This window comes from Eulemur rufifrons, chromosome 17 (assembly GCF_041146395.1).
Source record: "Eulemur rufifrons isolate Redbay chromosome 17, OSU_ERuf_1, whole genome shotgun sequence".
NCBI lineage: Eukaryota > Metazoa > Chordata > Mammalia > Primates > Lemuridae > Eulemur > Eulemur rufifrons.
The window spans coordinates 28,037,435-28,045,515 of record NC_090999.1 but is presented as its reverse complement, the minus strand read 5'-3'; the positions used below and the strand labels follow the sequence as shown (position 1 = coordinate 28,045,515).

General features: G+C 35.5%; 1 pseudogene; it reads left to right on the top strand.

Annotated features, from left to right (window-relative positions):
• Positions 1-6,975: 6,975 nt before the first annotated feature.
• LOC138398290 (large ribosomal subunit protein eL38 pseudogene) lies at positions 6,976-7,174 on the top strand (annotated as a pseudogene).
• Positions 7,175-8,081: the final 907 nt, after the last annotated feature.

Below are 8,081 nucleotides of genomic sequence, written 5' to 3'. Positions count from 1 at the left end.
TGCAGCCTCAAAGAAGGTTTAATATAATTAATGTTCTTTTATTTCTTTTGAAAATTGTATAATCTTATAACGTCTGGTGGAGGTCATGTTTAACTGCTTTTCTCAAATGTCATGATCATTTTAGAAAACTGCACAAATACCATTTTGGTATCAGTTTTCTTCCACGAAACCATTTTCTCTAATAACCTAAAACCCCCTCTGAGCCTCGATATCTAACTTTCTTTAATTTTAACATGAAACTCAATTTTAAGGGAAAGAGATAGCAAAGCACAGTTGGCATTCATACTCAGAAGATTTGCGCTAATTTATGTGTTTCTTTTTCTTCTTATCATCTGTAGATTTGTAGTTTAAAAGCAAAAAAAAAAATAAAAAACAAACAAACAAAAACAAATCAATAATAACAATTACAAAAACACTAAAAAGTTGCTTATAGAAAAATACAGGAATACTTATTCCCTTACTTAGTGCTAAATGTGCCCCAGTTAGGATGGTACACAGTCCCTTGGTGTGCGGAAACCACTTTCATTTGTCACTGTCAATGGAGTCACATAGAATTGTAGGGAATTCTAAGGGTACATCTCAGCATGATTAAAACCGTGCTGATTTATCCTTTATCTGTGAGCAATAAGGCACTCTCAACTGAAAGCTCAAGGTTATTTCCTGCATTTAAAATCAAGTTCAGGGAAAGAATGAGGCTATAATGCAACATTTGAAATACAAAATCCTGGCAACTAAGGAATATTTTTAAATCCAGTCCCAACACTTAATAAATATAAAAATGACTGTCAACACACACACACACAAACAAACAAACACACACCCTGTATGTATATTTTAAAGAAAGTTTGTTTAAACAAATAATTTAAGAGATAATTTTTTTTTTATTTCAGTTTATTATGGGGGTACAAAAGTTCAGGTTATATACATTGCCCATGTACTGCCTATCCCCCTGAGTCAGAGCTCCAAGCGTGGCCATTCCCTAGACGGTGCGCAACGCACTCATCATGTAGGCATACACCCATCCCCTCCCCCCACCCCCCACCTCAGTCTGATATCCAATTGGTATCATTCCCAAATGTGCATTTAGGTGATGATCAGGGAAACCAATTTTTTGGTGAGTACATGTGATGACTGTTTTTCCATTCTTGGGATGCTTCACTTAATATAATGGGTTCCAACTCTCTCCAGGAGAACCATAGAGATGTCGTATCTTCATTATTTCTTATAGCTGAGTAATACTCCATGGTATACATATACCATAATTTACTAATCCATTCATGAATTGATGGGCATTTGGGTTGTTTCCACATCTTTGCGATTGTGAATTGTGCTGCTATAAACATTTGGGTACAGGTGTCTTTGTCATAGAATGACTTTTGTTCCTTTGGGTAGATGCCCAATAATGGGATTGCTGGATCGAATGGTAGGTCTATTTGAATCTGTTTAAAGTATCTCCATAATGCTTTAAACCTTAGGTGTGAAACGATTAGAATTCTAGAAGAAAATGTAGGAAAGACTCTTACAGACATTGGCCTAGGCAAAGAATTTATGAAGAAGACCCCTAAGGCAACCACAGCAATAACAAAAATAAATGAATGGGACCTGATTAAATTAAAAGCTTCTGTACAGCCAAAGAAACAGTCATGAGAATAAACAGACCACCTACAGAATGGGAAAAAATTTTCGCATACTACACATCAGATAAAGGACTGATAACAAGAATCTATTTAGAACTCAGGAAAATCAGCAAGAAAAAAATCAAACAACCCTATCAAAAAGTGGGCAAACGACATGAATAGAAATTTTTCAAAAGAAGATATAAGAACGGCTAACAAACATATGAAAAAATGCTCAACATCCCTAATCATCAGAGAAATGCAAATCAAAACCATAATGAGATATCACTTAACTCCAATGAGAATGGCCTTTATCAAAAAGTCCCAAAACAACACATGTTGGCGTGGATGCGGAGAGACAGGAACACTCACACACTGCTGGTGGGACTGCAAACTAGTGCAACCCCTGTGGAAAGAGATAATTTCTTGTATACTAGGGTCCCCAACTAAGCCTAAGCATTGTTCTCTTTCCTTAGCCATGTTTGCATGTCTGACCTCACCTGGAGCTCTGTAGGAATGGAATTGACAGGTATCCTTGCATAAAGGACACTGGGCGCCCTGGGGAAGCATCCATCCTAAGGAAAGGGCCAGAGACTCAAAAGATTATAAAAAGAACAATATCTCAGGATTGAAAGCAAAACGGCGATTTGAGAATAACACAGCATCTTTCATCGAAATTGTCTCCTACTTATCATCCCTTACCCCAAAAGGTTTTGAACTCCAGTCTTAAAGGTGAAAGAGATTTTGAGTTAAAAAAAAATTAATAAGCAATTTTGTAATTATCTCAGTGAGTTATCAAGAGATCATGAACCCAAGGCAGTATTAGTTTGTAGCTTATATTAAGAATTTAGCTCAAAGGAGAGGAGACTTTATTTGGAATTGCTGCTGCTGAATATTCAAATATAGAACACACACAGTAGCTTAAACTATGAATTGAACCAGTTTCCTTCTGGAGGAAAAACGAAGGAGAAGGCCTCACCCCTCTGAAGACCTCAGTGGTATCTCAGTGGGAGGTGGGAGGAGAAAAATGGCAGGTTCAATAAGTGTATGTAAGAATCTGATCATCCAAACACAGAAACCACCAGAATGTTCATAAATAGGTGGGGAATTCCACTGGCACAACTGTGGGAACAAGAATTATTATCTTGTGGCTACATCTGCGCACACATTTTCCCCTCCAGACTGACCTCTCATTTCAAAAGGATTCTTCATTTTAATAAAAGATTCATCTCAGAACTACTTAAGACAGTGAGACTATGATTGTCTTTACCAAGAAGTTTGAATTAGAGACAATTTTTCCAGAACATATCTTTTGTGAGTGAGGACGTTTTGGGCTTTTGATTGCCACGGTAATCAGCCATGGAAAAAGAGGTTGGAAACTACTGACTTCTACTTGAAGATTACGAGATTGAGTCAAAAGTAATTTTGCCAGAAGCAAGGATGGACACACGCACACACCCCTCTTCTCTTCTTATATCTGAAAGTATGTGAGCAGCACCCTCCTGACTATCAGACAATGAATGAGGCATCATTCTATAATTTATATAATGAAGAAATCAACTGGTAGTGGAAGAACTTTTTGCAGATATTCATAAAAATGGCACATGAAAATAACTGCCTGATCATTATAATGTTGCCAATATAAAATATTAGAAATTTATTTATATATGTCTTTTCTATTTGATATAATTTGGTAACTTTCTCACTATAAATTGAAGAGGTTTTATTGTTAAACTAGAGACTATTAACTTCATCTTATCAGTGTTTTTTAAATTATCAATGTGTTATTTCTCTTCCTGAAAAGAATTTTTGTGATCCTGTTTAGTACCATCCATTTAATGAAAATTAAAAAAAATGAAGATATCATATGGCTTAAAAGAATGAAAAAATAACAAAGGTGAGAAAACAGGTCTAGAAAATATCACAGATGGGTATTAGTCCATTATTCATACATGTCAGGTTAAAACTACCATGTTGCTCCTTATTTTTCATTTCTCCTATTTGTCCCATCCTTATTTTCTGCCTTCTTTTGGATTAATCTCACTTTATTAAGTATATTGGCTTTTTAATTCTACCCCTTTGATTAGTTTTTATTATTCCCCTAGAGATTACAATAACATACATCCTTAATTTGTAATAGTCTACAGTGAATTATATCACTTCACGAAGTAAGAACCTTAAAACAACATAATTCCATTGTTTCCTCCTCCTGTCCTTTGTGATATTATTGTCACATATTTTACTTATAAAAATGTTATAAACTGCAAAATCCACAGATATTTTTCCCTTAAACAGTTCTTTTAAAAAATTTTATATATATTTCCAAATATTTAATTTTCCCTGTATCTCTGAGTTAATGCTAATTATTTTGGGGTCCCAAAACACCACTATGATTCCCCAGTCAAAATGGGGAGTTACAATTCTTATTGTTTTCCTCTTGAATATGTGTCTTTCTACCTCTGGTTACTTTTAAGATTTTCTTCTTTACTTCTTTGTTTTTTTTAATGTTTGGTTTTTCAGTAGTTTGATTATGATGTTCCTAGGTGTATGTTCTTTTTTGAATCTGTGGGTTGATGTCTTACCAATTTTGAAAAATTCTCCAACATAATTTATTCATATGTTTTGTTTGCACCATTCCCTCTCTTTCCTTCAATGTGTGTGTGTGTGTATTTACATATACAGTTGGTAGTACATATTCATAGATTCTGCATCCATATATTCAACAAACTTCAGATCAAAAGTATTCAGAAAAAATTGCATCTGCATTGAACATGTACAGACTTTTTCTTGTCATTATTCCCTAAACAATACAGTATAACAACTATTTACATAATAGATATTATACATAATCTAGAGATGATTTAAAGTAAATGGGAGGATGTGTGTAGGTAATATGCAAATACTACACCATTTTATATCAAGGATTTGAGCATCTGTGGATTTTGGTATCCCTGGGAGGTCCAATCCCCCATGGATACTGAGGGACAACTGTATATGTAAAATATATGTTTGTGTATGTTGGTGCTTCTGTTTGGATAATTTCTACTGATGTATTTTTGACTTTACTGGTCTTTTTCTTCTGCTTTATTCTTTTTGCTGTTAAACTCATCAAATAAATTATTCATAATATTAATATATATTGTATTTTTCAGTTTTAGAAATTTCCATTTGTTTCCTTCTTAAGCTTTTTATTTCTTCACTGCAATTACATTTCCACCCATTATATCTACCTTTTTTATCTTTTTCTGTAACATATTTATAATAGTTTTTTTTTATTGTTGTATCATCACTGGTTTCAAATGCTATCAGGGCAAATTCAGGTTACTCTTTCCAACAAGGCTTGGGTTTTAAACACTTTGAGACTATACTTACTCAGCTTTTCTGCCCAGTCTGCAGTATTCTGTGTTATGGAATACAGCCGTTGGTATGCTGGTAAATGCTTTATGGGCTATCCTAAAAAGAAAGTCTGACTTGCAGCATTTGCTGATTTCTATAGTATAAATACTCCCACAATGGGCAATTTCGATCTACTAGCATGTTACTGAATGCAGACTTGGGAAGAGGCTTACATAATTGGTTCTCATGCACTGATAGGGGCTGGCTCCATCGACCACTGGAGATTTCTCCTTGCTTTCCAGGTTCCTGCAAGCAGCCGCACACTCAGTAAAAATCCCTTAGGGAAATGATGGGCAATGCAAGCTAGTTCTGTCGGGAGCTTCTCCTGATTCTTACCTGTAACATTATTTCACAGGGTCGTCAGATTTAGCTAGTTTCTTCAGGTTGCTGCCAATTGTCCCTGTGTGTGGCAGGCTTACTCCTTAGCCTCCCTGACTCCCAGGGGTGAAAGAACCTTCCAGACTGTGCTTGTCTAGGAAGGGATTGTCCCTCTCTGGATTTTGGTCATTTAGATGTCTCTGCACCCTTATCTCCTCTAATGGGTTTTTGAAAATATGATTTATAATCTCATGCTTTCTCAGTTAAATTTGTATATTACAGCCACATTATTTCTTTTTAATGATGACAATGTGTCTTACAGAAATTTCAGCACATTGGCCTATTTTTTGCTCTTTATGGTAGTTAAGTGAGCTTGCATATGGTTTGGTAAAATGAATACTGAAATTTTCATTCATTCACCATTTATTCATTTTCCAATATATATTAATTAAACCTCTGCATGTGTATATTCATTATTAGGAGATGTGTAGAATTTAGAGCCATGAACTATTTCATAATTGGGCTTAAACACACCATGCAGTGAAACAAAAGAAACTGAATGAAAGATAACATAGGTTTGATCAGAAACAAGGTACTCTTTTTTAAAAAGGCATATATTTTTAATTTTATTTCAGAGTCTTACAGGGGTACAAACGTTTTGGTTACATAAATTGCTTTTGTACAGTTTGAGTCAAAGTTGTAAGTGTGCCTATCACCCAGATAGTGTGCATTGAACCGTTAGGTGTGAATTTACCCATCCCCTCCCCCCCACCTGCTTGACTTCAATAAGTTTCATTTCCATATGTGCACATATGTGTTGATCGATTAGTTCCAATTTAATAGTGAGTATATGTGGTGTTTGTTGGATTGAAAAATTAAATTTATATAGTACACAGTTTAAAGATGAAAATCGTAATTTTACCATACAAAGCCTTCTATGAAAAATAGTAGATCACACTGTTACCTGACTTCCTGCTCCCCAGAAACAATTACTTTTAACTCTTATTGATCATCCTTTACTTATTTATTTCCATTTCTCTAAAGAACATGCTTCTACTGTTACTTCTTGATTTTCCACTTCTAGAATTTATGTATTATCTTCCCACTTGAAGACTTGCTCTTTTTCATTTTCCTGTCCACTATCATTTATGTTTATTTTTTGTATTTTTTCTAGTAAATATCTTTAAAAAAAAAGCTAGTCTATCTTTGTCTTCCAATGAGAGTTTAGTAGCATGTTTATACCCCTTGTAATACCAAATATGTGATTTATTTTTATTATTTTATTTTGATCTTTTATTGTTATACTTTTTCTGTTACTCTCCCCTCCCTCGTTTCTTGTCATTTTTGGGATTGAGTTTTTTGTTTTTCTCATGCTATTTTTTTTTTTTTTTTTTGGTATCCCTCCTTTGCTAGCTTGGAAGTTGTAAAATCTGTGGCACAGACAACGCTATGCGTTCAAGTCCCATCTTACGTTCCTTTTTCTGGATGCACAGAAACACTATATGCCTCTATGTCTCTTAGAGTTACATTGGAGAGGTTTAGGCCCATTAACCGTCAAATAAAATTGCTGTGTAGGCTGCTTGCTGTGAATGTCTGTCTGGCGCTGCGTGGGCGAGAAAGCCCTCTCCCTTCGTGCCTCCTCACCATGCCTCAAAAAATTGAGGAAATCAAGGACTTTCTGCTCACAAGCCAAGTTTGTCAAGATCAAGAAAGATAAAGATAATGTGAAGTTTAAAGTTCGATGCAGCAGATACCTCTGTACCTTGGTCATCACAGACAAGGAGAAGGCAGAGAAACTGAAGCAGTCTCTGCCCCCTGGTTTGGCAGTGACAGAGCTGAAATGAATGAGACACGCTGATTTGAATTGTATTAAATTTTTAAAAATTAAAAAAAATTAGCTGTCTTTTTTTTTTTTTTAAGAAGTTATTATAGATATTTTAAAACAAATACTAAACCAACTCTGGAATTAATCAATGTCTCTCACCTCCACACACACACAAAAATTCAGTGAACTTTGTTCTAATTCCATTTTCCTCCCCTGCTCCCCAAGCCCAGCTCAAATGTTACTGTAATCCAACATTGTAGTTTTAGCTTTCTTTTTGGTCAACCAAGTTAATTTTGTTACTATTTTCTTATATAGTCACTGTTTGTTAGATCGTTTTCCTTTTCCCCAAATCTTCCACCTAGTGTGATGGTTAATTTTATGTGTTAACTTGACTAAGCCACAGGGTGCCAAGATATGTGGTCAAACATTACTCTGGGTGTTTCTCTGGGACTGTTTTTGGATGAGCACATTTAAATTGGTAGACTAAGTAAAGCAGATTGTCCTCCTAATGTGGGTGAGCCTCACCCCTTCAGTTGAACGCCTGAATTGAACAAAAAGTCTGACCATTCCCCTAGAAAGAGGGAATTCCTTCTGCCAGACTGCTTTGGAACTGAAACATTGGTTTTTCCATGCCTTTGGACTTGAACTGAAACATCAGTTCTTTCTAGGTCTCCAGCCTGTGGGCTTTTGGGCTGGAACTACACCATTGGCTCTCCTGGTGGTTGTCAGCCTCCATGGTCACCCCGGGGCCAATCAGTTATGCTCAATCTCTCTCTTTCTCTCCTTCTCTTTCTCAATAGAGATATGTAGTGATGGTTAATTTTAGGTGTCAACTTGACTGGATTAAGGGATACCTATATAGCTGGTAAAGCATTATTTCTGGGTGTGTCTGTGAGAGTATTTCCAGAGGAGACTGGCATGTGAGA